Genomic DNA, 18488 nt, shown 5'->3' with positions numbered 1-18488 from the left:
AGGTCCTTGTTCTATGCTGCAACCTGAACCCATGTTGATGTCTATGGACTGGGCTGACACCAGGTCTTTGGCATATTCTGAGGTCAGGTGGATGTCTATAATTCACCAGGTACTAGGTAGAAATCCATGATCCATGTGCCTACTGACTATAAAGAACATGGAGTCTTCTGCAGTGTTATGGATGACTGCAGACTCACAGTTGATTAAGAGACATATAGAAGGTTTCTGTGAAAACCTGCCTCCCCAAACAGTAACATCCTAGATAGCAAACCATAAAAGAGAACTCTTAAAAATTGTGATAAGTATGCTGATGTGTAGCTGTCCATAACTGATGGCTTCTGGTGGGCATGTGGAAGAGGCTAGACACTCAGACATTGGCCTTGCTCCAGTGACTATATGGACAGAAAAAAATTTACTTTTTTGGCTTCCTAATCTTTTTGATTTTAAGGAGGGAGGCCACAAGAGTGGGAGCATGCACCTTGGGGGACTGAAAAGTAAGAGGGATTATGATGCGTTATATGAAAGTTTCAAATGATCAATAAAGATATTATGCTAGCTGCACATGGCCAATTATGTGTGCAGCCCCAGCACTACAGAGACTGAGCAGGAGTATCTCTGTAAGTCCACAACACCATTTGCCTCATAGTAAGTTCCAGGCTACTCTGGGATAGAGAGTGAGACCTTGCTTCAAAATGTAAAAAAAAAAAATAAATAAAGTCAGTCTCTTCTCACAAAATGTCAGTAAAGGGATGAATGTTCAAAGCATATTCTTAGAAACCATTTCTTCAATTTTTTTTTTTTAAAATTATTGATTCTTTTTAAGTTTCACATCATGAACTCTAGTCCTACTCATCTCTTCATCAGCTCATATCCACTCTTTGCTCTTGCAACTCCTCCCCTCCAGTAAAAAACACACAAACAAATAATAACAGCAAAAACTAAGCACAGAAAGCATCTCATTGTGGAAGCTATAATATGTTACAATGTGTCCCACAGTACATTCCCCTCGTCTATACATCTTCACTTTTAAATGTTCACTGCAATGAGACATTGGTCTGTTATGAGATCTCTGGTTCCTGTGACCCTATCTGTATTGGATCCTCATCAGGACTGCTCCAGGTTATCCTGTTGTTGCCCCGAATCATGGGGATCCTGCAGCTTTGGAACAGCAGGACTGGCCCTTTCACACATCTCAACCATTTACAAATGACATATATTTCAGAGTGGGCCAACTCAGAAACCTGGATCTGTGTCTGGGTGGTAGCTGAGCTGCTCAGTGCACCAGTTTTCCCTTACCAGAACCCCCAGGGTGAGCTCTCCAGCACTGCTCTGGGTAGGCCACCCACTGGCACCATCAGCAGGAAGCAGGTCAACTCTCCTGCTCTCATGCCCTTGGGGATGGCTCACCCACAACCATGCCTCCAGAACCAGCTTCACTATGCTGTCCAGTCATTAGGATCCCATTTTGTAATGGGCTGGCTCACCCATGCCTTTGCTATCAGGGCCAACTCCACTCTGTTTCCCAGGGAAGGTGCAGAGCCCACTCTTGAGTGCCACAGCCAGTGAGGTGGCAGAGATAGCTCTCCTGTTCTCATGCCCTGGGGGCGAGCTCTCCTGACTACCCCAAGTGGGGCGCGGGTAGGTAGATGGCATCATACCCACACACACACCAACTCACAGCAAATCTCCTGGACAACAATTATTTTTAGATCAGTATCTCAATGCAGCACATGGGCAAAAACTTAAGACATTCACAAAGGATTGCATCCAAATGACCAACAAGTACATGCAAAAGTGTTTAACATCATTAGTCGTCAGCCAATCAATACAAATTAAAATGGTAAGATCATTATATGCTAGCCAAAATGGCTAATGCTTGAAACATGGTCAATAAATACGAAATGTCTTTCACTCTGTAAAAATTAGAGATCAGTTGTAACAGGATCTGGAATACAAAACAAGGAAAACCTGTTCTGTAGAGGAGTGAAGAGTATCTTTTTCAATACATATTAAAGAAATATTTCTTAGTCAGAACATCGAAGTAAGTTAAAAAAAAAAACTTTAAACCTTATTTTGTGCCAAAATTTTGTTTCAAATAATGTATCTGAAGGAGCAACATTTGCCCATAAATGAAGCATGCAAGAACTGCTGAAATATCCCAGAGTTGTTCAATTTGAGGTCTGGGAGATGTTTCAATGAAGAAAGTACTTGCCTTGCAGTCATAAGCACTAGTTTGAATTCTCAGAACCATTTAAAATTTTTGGTGATCATGGCAGCCCTCCTGTAACTCCACCATTCAGAAAACAGGCAAGGAATGTCTGGGACAAGATGGCTAGTATGACTGTCAGTAACAACAAGCTCTGGCTTCAACTGAGAAACCTGGCATAATGAATCAGGCAGAAAATCAATGGTAGAAGACCACCAGTATCACCTCTAGGCCTCCACATGCATTCACCCCCTGATGTGCATTTTCAGATACATACATACACACACATACATACACACACATACATACACACACATACATACACACACATACATACACACACATACATACACACACATACATACACACACATACATACACACATGCAGCAACACACACACACAAGTTGCTCAGTTTCCAATGAAGATATTATATTTTTAATGTTGTATGTCCTATTTAATGTAACCCAAATTGACTGGTAGGTTTTTCTATGTTTAACAATTCTATAGGAAGAAGAAATGAGGATTGCATTACAAACTCAGAATATATCATGTTTTTGTTACACTTTAAAAGATCGCAATATAAATGAATGCACACTCCTCCACTAGAAATAAATTAATCATAAATTTTGAACTCTGAGATTATTTACAAAACTATTTTCACATCAAAGTAAAGAGGATATATAGAATGTTAGAACTAGAGGGTAGGAAAAAAGTTTTATTCAGTGCTGTCTTCTGGCTATGACACAGTTGTTGTACTTGTGGACTGACAGCAGTCATAAGCTACCTTCACAAGACCTCAAGAGAATTGGGTCCATCAGTAATCTACCATGGAGGAGAAGCTCAAAGAGTGTACCCATCCCAAAGAAGCCGTAAATACTTAAAGGTTTTAGAAGGATTAAAATTATATTCCTCAGTGATATAGCTTCTGCTGCATAACCCTAGTTCAAGTAATGCATAACCCTAGTTCAAGTAAATTGTCCCCACCCACGCTCATGCAAGAAACCCTAATTATATATGTGTAAATTTGTAAGTATGATAACATACTTTGAAACATTGTAATATCCTAGATAATTATATCCAAAATCATTGTACCAGCTGATTTAACACAAATTAGTTCTAATTTTTATATAATGGGTCCAACCATTCTTCTCATTAGCATACATAGTATACGTCTATGAAATATACAATCTCTTCAAAAAGTAAAGGATGTTATTGGAACTCTTTAAAAACAATCATTTTTTACATATTTTGTACAGTATTAACCAGCTGTCAATCACCACTATCAGCAAATATTATGGTCTCCTAAAACCATGGAGCGTTCATCGAATGCTAGAGAGAGAGAAAATGAAGTGTCTCTGTGTGTATTTCTTTTTATAGAACCTGCTTTAAAAATTTGAAGAAGGGGAAGAGTGAGCTTAAAGTGGTAAAAGCTATGCATTCTTCATAGCCACGACCCACCTAATTTGAGATTTCTGTGTTTTCTTCAAGAGCTTACTCAAATTCCATTGTTTTGACTTTTCAGTTTCAATTAGCATCCTCTACAAAGTGTGAACTCAAAGAGCTTACTTTGGAAGTTTCAGACTTTACAAAGAACTTTCAGCGTGTATCTTTTGAAATAATTGAAATGAAAGTGCTGTAGGTATCAGGGTTCGTTCAAAGAAACGAACACAAAATGGTGCCTACATTTAGGGCTAGTGCAGTAGGGCAGCTGAATTTAATTTGAGTAAGAGACTCTCCTATTTCTGCTATTTACAAATATGCTTTTGTGTTTTGATTCTAGGGCATATTGAATGCCATGCTCTAAAATAAATAGCCTTGCTTTATCTAAAATACCACTAGGAAGATAATTTTACATGTAAATTCGTGGACTTATTCCAGTCTGATGTTTCTTCCTAGCTTACTTTACACTATATATGTAAACACAACAAAACACTACTTTTGTTGTTGTTTCTTGTGACTGTGTTTGTTTCACTGTATAGTAAAGAGGCCCTGGAACTTGCTATGAACATTAGGCAAACTTCCAACTCACAATCATCTGCCTAGCTCTGCCTTTTCAATACTGAAGACACTACACTTCTGCAAATAGAATATTACAAGTAAATATGGGCTTTTCTTTTCCCATTTTACTACATGTTTGTAATTTATAGATAAAAAATATATTTGGTAAAATTATGTGTTATAAATTATAAGTTAGCAGAATCACAAAATCCTTCAAAGGTCAGAGGTTTTATTTTTACAAAAAAAATAGACAGATATTTTCAATTACATTTTTGTGGCTTGAGAATTATCAGGTGGCTTTCAATCTTAATATGTAATTCTGACTTTTATCCATTTTAATTATAGCATAAGAATTCACTTTCTCTGTAGTTTGTAGTTTGATGCAAACCTTCTGATGATTTAGTGTTAGAATGGCTGAAGTTGAGCTAAAAGGGAAGTTCCCATTATTCTTTACATGATAGGCAAAGATCACAAGTAAACCAAGTCTGAACAGCATAAAAGGAAAGTAGACATTAATTCTCTACTAAACACTTTTCACCAGACATTTCTCACTTTTGTATGCCAATATTTTAAAAGTTGCAAGGTGGCTTTTAGTTTTCTTAAAATCATCACAGTTATGCAATCTCAGAATCTAGACAATTCTTACTTATATTGTGACCCCATTTAAGAAAGTATGATCTCCCTGGAGCTGTATAAGGGTATACTGACATTATCAGAATCCAGAAACTGAGGAAAAATTCTAAGGAATAGTCTGTCAGCAAAGTTGGAAGCAATCATAGTGTGTGAGACTTGCCGTTTCCTCTGGGATGAATACATTGAGGACTGATACCTTCTACCATAGAAAGACTTAAAAGCTACAAGACTAATATAAAAAGAAAATAACCCATTTATGGGCAAAAATATAATTAGTAGATGCCAGTTTGCAAACTGTGGAAAAATAACACATATACCAATTTCTTTACATCCTGCAATTTTACAGTCTTATACTCAGCACTTCTGAAAACCCCAGGGATAGCTTTCAACATTGTACTATCAAGATTCAAGAATAAAAATAATGTTTTGGCTCAAAGACATAACACTTCACATTAAGAATTCCCTCAGAAAAAAGAAACAAAGGGAATGATTTCATCAGTTGATATCAGTAACCACCATTCACACAACTCCCTACTCTCTCTCCCTCTGTCTCTCTGTCACTCTCTCTTTCTCTCTGAGTGGGGGTGTGTGTGTGTGAGAGAGAGACAGAGATAGAAGAGAGAGGTGTGTGTGAGAGAGAGACAGAGAGAGAGAGAGAGAGAGAGAGAGAGAGAGAGAGAACCCTAAAGGAAGGAAGAAACAAAGAGGGAAGATATGGTGGAGAAAAACCATACCAGTCTTACAAATTTCACTCTTATATAAATGAAGTTGCTTTGGAAATGACAAGAAGAGATTGTGCAATATGAATCCCTGTCAGAGATCTGTGGCAATAATATTCTGGGTCAAGCCAGCACACTCAATATGCCTCTTATCAAAATGGCATAGTCATTTATATGGCACCCAATAAAACTGAAAAGCCGACATTGCAGGTGCATAATTGTGCATTACTGATTAATAAACAACCCCCCTTGTCCTTTGTTTTTCCCACATAAAAGTGAGGTAGATCTCACAGAGATGAGAAAAAGCCCACACCCACCAACAGGATAGGAAAAAATGGAAGAAGAGAGACAGAATCAAAAGCTAAGCCAGAAAGATTTCACCAGAATTCTGTGTGAGGACAAGCAGAAACCTATGGTATGCTTCTAGTCTTGTCATCAGCAACAACAGTAATCCCCACAGCCCCCGAGTTTGTGTTAAAGCTCCAAAGCAGGATGTTAAATCCTTCCCACAGTTTTCTTAAAGCTCTGTCTGAGACAACAAAGCAGAGTGCATTTTTATAGTTTGAGTAAGGAAGTTTAGTGATCTTCTATCTATTAAGAACTTTGAAAGAATCCATAAGACTGTGGTTTTGAAAAGCACATTCAGTGGATACAAAAAAAAGAGGCTGTTGGGTGGAGAGTATCTCTTTGTCTTGAAAAACTGGTGCCAAATTTGAATGGAAGCCCCCACCCATGGGAGCAAATAATATGAAAATCACTTTCCCCACAGACTCTGTTATGAAGACTGGTGATTCTAATCCTCCAACACATCAGAAGCATAGTCATGTAAGGCTCAAAGGAAGACACAATTTTTAATCTGAGACTGCCCACTTTCCTTACACCTTTGGCTGCAATCCATCCCACAGTGGGGAAAATGGTAAAACTGTATAAAGAAAAGATACCTGGAGTTTGTCCTTCAATTTTTACAGCTAATCTTTTTTCAGCTGTGATGTTCAGAATGTGTGCTCAAGGGATATCAAATCATCAGAATTACCTTTCTGCATGTTCCCTGCACGCTGGAGTCAGCATTGCCTAAGGAACTCTCTTCGGTGTCAACATAACACTTTTGATGTATGCAGTAGCTTTTCCCAACTTTGGACCAAGAATACCATGTTTTCTACCTGTACTTTTTGCACTGCTGTGAATATTTTGAAATACTCTTCTATGTAAGTTCCTTTGCACATTACCCTGTTTGGATGGCAATCATGTTGATTCCTACAATTTTATTTTCCCAATTTTTTCTTAAACTATGATTTATTTATTTTTGAGACAATACCACTGTTTGTTAAGTTAGCTAAGGGCAATCAGGGGATTTATTTCTGAAAAGTCTCAAAATAAGATGTATTTATTCATTCATTCAACTTTGATTTGATTTTTATGTTTTACCCTCTACTAGACACTAGAGATAGAAACACGGAAGGCCTGCCTAATGAATCTCTTGTGCTGTTTTAACTGTAATGGGAAATGATGCCTGCTATATAGTATGAGAGATCTAATATTGCTCGGGGGCAGGGGAATTAAGTAAAGACCCTGCAAAGAGGCTACACAAACTAAGTCTTGTAAGAATAGTGTTCTCTCCCAAAACAAATATAGCAAGAGGGAGCAAGACAGTCACAATGACAAGCATGAATAACCGAGCAGCAGCCCTAGTTTGGTGTTTGGTAGGGTACACTAAGCAGTGTTTTAATGGGTATACCCAAGCTGTATGCTACTAAGATTCTGTTGTATTGAAATAGAATGAATACAGGTCATTTTTCAAAGTTTTCTAGTTATTCTAATCTGCAGTCAAAGTGCAAAGCAACAAACACTAACACTGGGTTTTAAATGAAAATTTGAGGAAACAAAATTATTTTGTTTATACTAATAAAGTGGAAGATTAAAGGCTGAAATATCAGTAGAACAAATAACATCAGGCTGTCCTTCAGATGTCACTAATTCAAAATGAAGTTTGTAGTTGTATTAAAACCAAGGAAATAAGTTTCTTGCTATTTTATATTCTTATACCATTCTCTTTCTGTGTTAATTCAAAATAATTGTGACTATTGATGCTACTTATCATGTCATTCTTTTATGCAGATGAATTGAGAAAACAACATGCTGACTAAAAGAATCTATATACACAGAAATAGATATTCTATATGATCTTCCTATGCTATGCATGAGAATGGAACAAATTGACAGATGTCTCATTGGTTAAGAGCACTTGTTCTCACAGAAGAGCTGGGTTTAGTTCCCTTTCAGTGCCATTTCACTTGATAAAATGGCATTTTTGTTTTTCATAATCAGAAAGGTTTATAGCTCTTCTTTGCTATTTCATCTGTTATTAACTTCATAGTTGAACTATTAAAGAATTCTGTGAGATATGTAAAATGTGAAAGTATTAAATATACATTAAAGTTTTACATTTGTGTATATGTATGAAATCAGTATACACATTATGCAGTTTGTCTGGCATTCCCTAAGGTTTTTTCTTACAACATTTTTGTTCAGTTTCCAGCCCTCTACCATTAGCAACTGCTGTTAATTTATAGAATACAATTAGTTTGCCCTACTCTTTTAAAAGATTTTTTATTTAATCATTTTAGTTTATGTGGTTGAGTGTTTTTCCAACACTTGGTGCCCATGTATGTGAGAAGAGGGAAAGTTTCAGATCCCTTGGATCTGTAGTTATATGGATGTTTGTGAGCTGTCATATGGGTGCTGGAAACTGAACCTGGCTCTTCTGTAAGAGCAACAAGTGCTCTTAACCAATGAGAAATCTGCCAGTTTTTTCAGTTCTCATGCATATAACATAGGTAGAATCATATAGCGTATCCATTGTGTGTATATAGCTTCTTTTAGTCTACATACTGTTTTCTTAGCTCATTTGCACTGCATGAATTAATTTCAATAGATTGGCTCTTTATGTATCATTGCAATCTATCATTTGACTATAACTTTTATGTTCCTACTGATTGACATTTAGGTGATTTCTAGTTTAAGTTATTATGACTTGGGAAAATATGGCTATTTATTTTATGAGTCTTGGGTGACAAGTGTGCTTATTTCTTTTGGTTATAGATAAGGTAGAGTTTCTTTGTTACAGGCAAAAATATCTATGTTGTTTATTGTAATATATTTGGCATATATATACATATATGTGTATATATGTGTGTGTATACATATGTGTGTGTGTGTGTATTATCTGAATAGTATCAATAAAACTAGCTGAGAAACTATACAAAATTAGACTTGCATGTCCAGTGCTGCTGTAATATTACATGCTAGCCAATATTTGGTAATATTTAGATTTATAACTACTTTGGAAGTACCTGGTAATATTTGGTGAAGGGGGTTTTCAGTCACTTAAATTACTGCTTTTCAATGCCTGCTTGATCTGTTTTAACTCTTCCGTAGATAAATGTAATTTTATAGTTTTATATATAACCATCATTATATATTCAAATACTATAACATTTTTCTTTTTAAAAGTACAATTCAACATTTTTGAATATTCAAAGTTGTACAGCTAACAACATTAGAGAATCCCAGAACATTTTTATTACTTCCAAGAGACACCTTATGATCATTAATTTAAGTAATTTCTCAATCTCACTTCTTCTTGTCCCTGGTAACCATTTATTTCCTCCTTTTCCCTTTTTATGGATTCAACTCTTCTGGACACCACACAAAAATAGAATCATACAATATTTTGCCCACTGTATTGAGACAATGATTCTTTTGTTACTATTACTTTATTCATTATTTGTGTGTGTGTACATATGTGTAGGTGCACAACAGCACCTTCAAGGTTCATCTGAACAGTTTTATCTTGTGTCACATCTTTAATTCCTATGGCTAAATAATATTGCACTTTATAAAGGAGAAGGGGCATTTTTTTTGGTTTTAACCATTAAGAAATATGAGAGGAAAATATATTTATTATGATTTATACAGTATGTGCACACATGAACTATTTCATGTATTTATGAAAAACAACTTAAAGCTAGGCACAGTGATTCATGCCTTTAATTCAAGTTCAAGGCCATCCTGGTCTACACAGAAAGTTCCAGGCTACCCAGAACGGTACAGTTAGACCTTGTCTTCGAAAGAAAAAAAGAGAAATGAAAGAAGGAAGGAAAGAAAAAACAAAAGAAGGAAGGAAGGAAGGAAGAAGAAAGGAAGGAAGGAAGGAAGGGAGAAAGAAAGAAAGAAAGAAAGAAAGAAAGAAAGTAAGAAAGAAAGAAAGCACACAGACAGAACCTTAAAAACCATAATGTGTGGATATACTCCATCATTTGAATACATCCATGTACTAATAGACATTTGTGTGGCTTCATTAGGATATCTGCTATGAATAATACTGTAGTATGTGCATTCAGAGGAGGTTGTGTATGAGCACATTTTTATCCTGTGAATATACTTATGAGTAGAAATACTGTTTAACTCAGTTCATATTTTCAACAAGAGCTTATAAAGAAGGCAATTTTTCCACAAATTTGCCCACTTTTTATATTTGTATAGCTATCCTACTAGATATAGAAAATGTATCCTATTGTGGATTTGCTTTTAATTTCCTTAATGACAAATGTATCATGAGAAGTAGACAGTTGGACTTTAGAAGGTGAGACCCTGTAGCCACTACTGGAAAGGAAATTTAGAAGAACAGCAGTGTCAGCTTGGCTAATCTCTAGGGAGGGGCTACAGAGAAGCACATCATCTACATAAAGTACAACCTTAGATCTAGGGAGAGATAAACAGAGCAAGTCAGAAGCCAGAGCCTGGCCAAATAGGTGTGGGCTGTCCCAGAATCCCTGGGGTAGAACAGTCCAGGTAAGTTGGGTAGAAAGGTGGGTGTCAGGATCTGTCCAGGTAAAGGCAAAAATGTCCTGTGATCGGGCATCTAGAGGGATAGAGAAGAATGCATCCTTGAGATCTAGGACTGAGAAATGAGAGGTCCCTGAGGGTATAGTAGAAAGAAGTGTGTAAGGGTTAGCCACAACAGGATGGAGGGGAACCACTGCAGAATTAATTCGTCTGAGGTCTTGGACCTGGCGAAAGGTACCATTAGGTTTCTTAACTGCTAATATAGGGGTATTAAAGGGAGAAGAGGTAGTGCGAAGGAGTTTTTTCCTTAAGAGGTCAGAAGAGGGTATTGAGCTTGGGTGATGTACCTGGTAGAGTCCAGTAACTGGATGACAACAGGAGAATGGTGTTTAGCAACAGAGGGGTTCTGGACGTCCCAAACTCGGGGGTCTACCTGAGAAGCTGGTAAGGGAAATAACATGTTAGTGTTAGTAGGTTGACTGGCTAGAAGAAGGAGCAGAGGAACTGCTGGTGAGCTTGGGTTTAGGCGAATTGGGGGAGCAAAGGAAATAGAGGCTCCCAACTTAGCTAAAATATCTCTTCCCAATAAGGGGACAGGACATGTAGGCACTACCAAAAATGAATGGGTGAGAGGTACACCCCTAAAAATGCAACTAAGTGGGGGAGTCTGGTGAGGAAGGTAAGGTTGTCCTCCTACCCCGACAATAGGAAAACGTGAAGGTGAGGTGGGTCCCCAAAACTCTGTCAGGACCGAGTAAGTGGCCCCAGTGTCCAAGAGAAAGGAGATGGGTCTTCCACATACCATAATATCTACCCAGGGCTCCCTGCTAGTGATAGGCATGGTGGGATCGAGAGAGCTCGGGCCCCGTCAGTCCTCCATAGCCAATCCTAGAAGGTCAGCTGAAGGGTTTTCTGGGAGTGATGTCACTCTGTTCTGAGCAACATGAGGGCAATCAACAGCCCAATGTCCCTTCTGATGGCACCTGGGGCACGGTCCCCTTGGTTTGCTGGGGTTGGGGCAAGCCCTCGCCCAATGACCTTGTTGACCACATTTATGGCAGGGGCCAGGTGGTCCCTGAGTCTTCAGGGACCAGGAGTCTGGGGTAGTGGCTGAGGCTGGTCGAATAGCCTTTGCCAGCATATGGTATTTTTGTTTTCGGGCTTTCTCATCCCTCTCATGGTATACCTTGAAGGCCAACGCCAAGACTTCTGCCTGTGGAGTTATGGGCCCCCTCTCCAATCGCCTAAGTTTAGCTTTTATGTCGGGGTAGCTCTGGGAAAAAAAGTAGGTCATCAGAAGTTGCATACCTTCCGGATTTTCAGGGTCCAGATTGGTATACTGCAATAAAGCCTTTGTAAGGCGCTCCAGAAACTGGGACGGGTTTTCCTGTTTGTCCTGGACAACCTCTTGGAGTTTTTCAAAGTTTACTGGCTTTAAGGCTGCCTTTCTTAGGCCTGCCAAAAGACATGTTATAAATCTATCTCTAGCTAAGATACCACCTGCAGAATTGTAATCCCATCGAGGATCCTGGTCAGGAACCGCCTCAGATCTGACTGGATATGTTCCGTCTGGCTGATGACTCTGATCTGCATGCGTTTTTGCCTCTTCCCAAACTCGCCTGCGTTCATCAGGAAGTAAATTGTTAGTGAGAATCATATGAACATCATGAAAAGTCAAGCTATAAGACTGAGTGATGTACTGGAACTCTTTAATAAAGGCGGAGGAGTTAGAGGTATAGGAGCCCAATCTGGTCTCTATTTGAGAGAGTTCGCTTAGTGAGAAAGGAACATGTACTCTGACAGGGCCTCCCTCCAGTCAGACAATGGTCCTGAATTTACTTCCCAGATTTCTCAAATTATATCTAAGGCCTTAGACATCCCCTGGCATTTTCATATTCCCTACCACCCTCAATCTTCAGGTAAGGTAGAAAAGAACTAACCACTCTTTAAAAACCACTCTTGTTAAGCTGTCACAGGAACTTCACCTTGACTGGGTAAAACTTTTACCTCTGGCCCTTTTCAGGCTACGAGCTCTCCCCAAGTGGCCTCTCCTCATCTCACTCTTTGAATTCATGTATGGACATCCAGTCCTAACTCCTGGTCTTTCACCTAAGTGCTCTCCCCTCCCAGACCATCTACTCACCCCATTACTTTGCCACCTCCGTTCTCTCTTGTGGAACTTTGCTGACAGCCATCTACCTCGACCACACACTGCCCTCTGTCCACCGCCTGTCAGCATTGGAGACCAAGTCCTTCTCTCCCCTCCAGATCACCGGCCCTCACCCCTCTCTCCCAAATGGTAGGGCCCTTTTAAGGTAATTCTTGTGACCCCTACAGCTGCTAAACTTGAGGGACTCCCTCATTGGGTCCACTTGTCTCACCTCAAGCCTTTCATCCCCCCACCTAAAATTGACTCTTCATACACGTTGACTCTAACAGGACCATGCTCTATTAAGCTCCAGAGGACTTCGAAATCACCCACCTTGCCCTCAATCCCAGAACATGAGACTCTACTCCGGCAGCCGAGTTCGACCTCACTGGACTAGACTTGGGTTTCTCATCCTCCCCTGCTGCTTGTCTCTATCCAGGTCAGGCCTTACATCCGAAGGTTCGAGGGTCAAGAGACCCCCACAGTTAAAAAACATCTCTTTCCAAACAGGGTCAGGAAACTGCTCCATAGCCGGGGGCCAAAAACCAGTCCAAGCTGATATCATCTCTATATCCATTACTCATTTAAATGTCATGCTCTCTACACTTGTTTTCTCCTTGACCAGGTAAAAGATTATTGTAAAAACTGACCAGATGATTATGGGGGCTGCCCATATTGGTCTTGTCAGATACATATGCTAGGTCACAGACCAACCACTTCCACCAACGCCACAAGACCTGCGAGATTCCAGCTGTGTTGCTTCAGAACCGACGAGGACCGGATGTCCTGAAATGGTCTCCGCTGGTTTGTCCAGGAAGAATGCTGTTTTTAAGGAACGTGAGATCTCCAGTTCTAAGATTTTTTGAAAAAACCCCATATAAAAAAAACAAGATACTCTCTTTCTTGCCATCCTCCTGGTGTTATTATTTCTAACCAAATTATTAATCAGTTCCTGTTACAGGATTACCAGCCGCTGTCCACAGAGGAACCTGATACACATATCTACCGAGTGGACCCCGACAGTGAAAGCCAGCTACTCCCACAATGGACTAAGCCCCTACACAGCAGGAAGTAGCTTAAGAGACACTGTGCCCCAACTCCCGTTTCACCATCGACTTCCCCTCCACTTTTCTTCTCTTGTTTATAATAAGAAAAAGGGAGATATGTTGGTATCAGGCTCCGAACCCAGTGACATCACTTCTAGGTGACTCCCACATCATTGCCGAGGGAACAACCCCACGCTCCCAGAATCCACCTGGCTACCTCACCTTTACCTGGGAGATACTACGTCACCGCCCATATAAAACAGGCAGAACCCCCGACTCGCCCTCTGTTTAACTTCTTATCTCTCCCACTGTCTCCCCACTTTTGTCCTTTCCCCTAAATAAACCTCCTCCCCCTCTTGGAATCGCGTGGTCTGGAGTGGTCTATTCTGCACGGCAGCCGGATTTTCTTTCATCTTTCTTTCAATATGTGTGTTACAATCTTTTTCTCATTTTAAAACAGGATTATCTCCAAATATTTTACTATATTTCACATTTAATTCTCAATAAACACGATCTTAATTGATAAAGTTAGTGCTTTTTTATTTATCCAACCTTGGGTGTTCTAATTTTGTTATCCTTTTTCTATTCATATGATATTTTCAAGTGATCACTCCATAGTCATAAGATATTGAACCTATGTTTTCTTCTATAATAAAATTTTGCCAAATTATAAATACATGTGTTTTTACAAATCATAGAATCTCAGTCATAACAAATCAACTGTGAAGTGTGGTGTGTTGAAGTTAAGCCCTGGTTCATCTTCCCTGCTCCATGTTCTCCAAAATAAGACTCAGACTAAAAATGAATTTGCAAATACCTCGGCTCTACTCTGACTAGATCATAACTAAAATAACCCAATTATTTTAGTATACATTTTGCCATGTGGTTGGTTACCTGTGCTTAGGTACCATGCATCTGGCTCCTCATATAATCCTAGGTGGCTCTCCTGTTTCTGGCTCTATCCCAGAATTCGTTCTCCTCCCAGATATCCTACCTCTATTTTCTGTCTAAGCCACAGGCCATAGGCTTTTTAATTGACAGGTGATGCATCCATACAACACACAAGATATTCTCTCTACAGTGGTATAGAAGCAATCCTAAAAAATGCATAAATGTGTGGTCTGATTGCCATCCATTAACATATCATTCACAAGGAAAGTTAGCAGCCCCCTGGATTTTGCACTATGGACCGAAGTTAGTCAACCTTCGTCTCCTTGTTCAAGTGCTCTAGTTTTTATATTTAGTTTGATGGTTTAACTCAATTATACTTTGTGTATTCCTTGACATAGGTATCAATGTCCATTTTCTCTCCTAAGAAAATGAAATTACTGTTACATCATTTTTTAAAAGACTATTTTCTCTGAACTTAATTACAGTGGAATCAGGTACAATTCAAGTAACTCTGTAGGCTCTTTCTGTACTCCCTTTCCTGTACCATTGGCCTGTTTGTCAATTCTTTTATCAATACCACACTGCCTTAATCATTATAGGTTTATAGGTAGTCTTGGAAAATCCTAGTGTAATTTCTCCAATGTTGTTTTTCCTCCTTCAAGATGCCATTGACTATTCACAGTTTTTGCATTTCAATACAAATTTTATAACCAGCTAAGCAATTTACACATGCAAACATACTCTGCAGGGATTTGATTGGGATTACATTTACTCTGCAGATCAATTTTAAAAGAATTGACATTGTAACAGTATTCTGCCTTCCAAACATCTATAAACATGGTTGCCCCCCCATTCATTTAAATCTTTTGCAGTGTCTTTGAGAAATCTATTGTTTCAGGTGTAATCTTGGTTGTCACAATTTTTGTTAGATGTATTCCTAAACCCGTCATGCTTTTAAAGTAGTTTTTTCCTATTTATTTGCAAAATTTTATCTGATTCCAAAATATAAATTTCTTACACTTTGATTTTTTTCCAGGTGAGATTGATAAATCTACTAACTAAATGTAATATTTAAAATGATGGGTTTTTTGTCCCTAAAGTTAGAAAGTCTTAAAAATGCCAAGGATTCTAGTGAAATGCATGCAACACAAGTAATAAAACAAGAAGCTAAAATTACAAGTTTGAAAGATATACAAAATAGCTAAAAGACAGATCTGATGGAAATATACCAATGTTAAAAAAGAACCAAATGAAATTCTCAGTTGAAAACCAAGGGAGTGATATCACAACATCAACTGAAGTTTTGTAAGTGCTAGATGACCTTCAGCAAAGGCACGTGCTATAAAATGCTCACATGACTGAAATTGAAATGGCTGATTTAGAAGTCATTAATTGCTTTTCCAAAGACACATCAGCAGCACATTGTAAATGGAAGTCAGATTGAAGCAAAGTAAATAGCAGGTGAGCAAATCAAAGACAGCCACATGAAGTGTATACCTCTTGTGGCTACTGCTAAAACTTACTACAGTATATGCTCTTGCAGCCATCTCCTCAGACTCTTTATGTCTTCCCATTATAATTATGAATATTAACAACTATCCCTCTTAAATTTTCTCTTTAAGCCAACCTTACTCCTTTTTTATACCCTTATCTCTTCTTCATGTGCCAGACTTTCTGAATAAAAAAGCATGAATGAGATCAGTGGAAAGAAAACTACTTAACTGTTAGGCAGAAGAAGTTGCATATATGTTAATAAATGTTAGTTTTATCTTCCCCATCCTTGTTTCCTATATTCTAATATTTGCTTAATATCAATGAATTATTTCTAAGTTGTCTTCAAGTAGATGGAAAAATTTTTTCCTACAATATACAAATTTGCTTTGTTTTATTAGTGTACATAGGGCCATGTATATTTCATAAGTTTTTAGGACAGATTTATTTAATGCTAACTTAATTCATATGTAGAATCACCAAGCTATGGACTTAAAGATGTGATAGTCTATGTGGTACTTACTATGTCCCTTGCTTTATAACCTCCTAAATTAAAAATGCCAAACTGAAACTGGTTACTAATAAAGCAGTATACAGTGAATATTGATTATACGGAAAGCAAAATATTTGAGAAGGCAGTTCCAATTGTTTGCATTTAATACAACTGAATATCAACAAAGAAATAGATTTTAGTAGAATATGAAAAGAAAGTGAACAGTACGAATGAAGATGATGAAAAGATATTTGTGATTTCTATTAATCAAAGGAAAATTTGAAGGCAATAAATCAAGACTGTCTGTTTTGAATAACTATAATAGAAAATGAGTGGCTAGGCAATTTTAAGGTAAGGTGTAATTTAATATAGGTGTAATATTAAGGCTGCATTATAAAGTTCAGGTTTTTCTATGGATAAGCCAGTGAATGGTTAGATGATTCTTTTTGCATTTACTACAATAAGCAAAATACATAAAGTAATGAGTGGGAAGTTAGTAAAATAAGATAAGACTCTGAGTTACTAAATTAATTCAATAGTCTCATTGTCATGGAATACATTTTGCTTCAGCACACTCCCATAATTCATATTAGCAGGAATTGGAGGAAGTTATACTTGCAATTGCAATATGCAATAGTTTAAGAACTCTTTGCAAAGGCCTTATTTCACTGCTTATTGCAAAAGTGACATTTGCATGGCACCAAACAGAAATAGTCATTCAAGTTTTTCTTCAACATGGCATGTTTCACAGTTTAGGTAAGCTTTAAAAGCATTTATTGGGCTCTGTTCATAAAAAAGGTAACTAAAACTTGTTATAAGTCAAGCACTATGCTAAGATGCTTGGGATGGTAACTATTGCCACAAAAGGGGGCTGTGAAATCATTAAAATATCAGCTCTGAAAACTAGAGTCGTTACTACCACGAGTATGCTGTTGAGTGAAGGAAGCATTGGTTGAAGAATATTAAAACATAGCTGGGCCCTTTCCTCTTAAAAGGAGCTAGTAATTCTCCAGGATCTAAACAGGGATTGCAAGCTATCTGAACTAAGCTCAGCCCAGACAATGATGGTTTGCTCCATTCCATATTGTCTAGCCTTTTCTAGAGATTAACGTGGTAACACAGGCTTTTCATATTCATGGTAAAGAAAAGAGCAAGGAAGCAAGCAAGCAGAATGGTAGGAAAGATTTACATATTTCAGTTACATTATATCCTACCAAAGCAAACTACCTGGCTAAATTCAAAGTTGAGGACTGGGGAACCAGCCCAAGCTCGCACAGTAATCCTCTTACTATGGAAATTGAATCATATTGAGATTTAGTGGATTTCCCAATAGGTACTAGATTGCAGGATAATGCCAAAGTTTATGGTTCTCATTCTTGTTCTAATACAATAGTTTTTGGATAGCTTTTAAAAGATTGTATATAAAATGAAACCTGCCATGGCCTGGTATTATGACACATGCCTTAATCCTAGCAGTTGAGAAGTAAAGGCAAGTGTATCTCTCTGAGTTTGAAGCAAATCTGGTCTTCAAGGTGACTTTCAGTTCATTCAAGTTTTGTAGGAAGATTCTGTCTCAGGAAAAAAAGCATGCAAAAAGAATAAAATGAAGCATGGCTACTGATATAGAAATAATATTGGCATATTAATAATTGAATTAATGAACAATATCTAATATTGTTTAAACTCTTACACACACACACACACACACACACACACACACACACACTCATATAAAATCTACTTGTGTTTTAAGCACTTCCCAGCTATTACTCTCTGATTCAACACAATTCTCTTGTTTGGTTTTCAACTGACAAACACAAAACCTCCTCTCTGTTCTCATCACATAAATCCTCTCATATATTTATGATCATAATTTCATGGCTTTGTGTTTGTTATGTTAAGCTTAAGTACTACAATCTCTTTCACCTTTACTTAACAAACCTGTTTTCTATTCCTTTGAAATTCCTTATGATATTCTTCAATACCCCCCATATCTCAATATTATTTTTACAGTA

This window comes from Arvicanthis niloticus, chromosome X (assembly GCF_011762505.2).
Source record: "Arvicanthis niloticus isolate mArvNil1 chromosome X, mArvNil1.pat.X, whole genome shotgun sequence".
NCBI classification, from domain to species: domain Eukaryota; kingdom Metazoa; phylum Chordata; class Mammalia; order Rodentia; family Muridae; genus Arvicanthis; species Arvicanthis niloticus.
The sequence above is the reverse complement of the archived record's forward strand: the minus strand, read 5'-3'. Positions refer to the sequence as shown.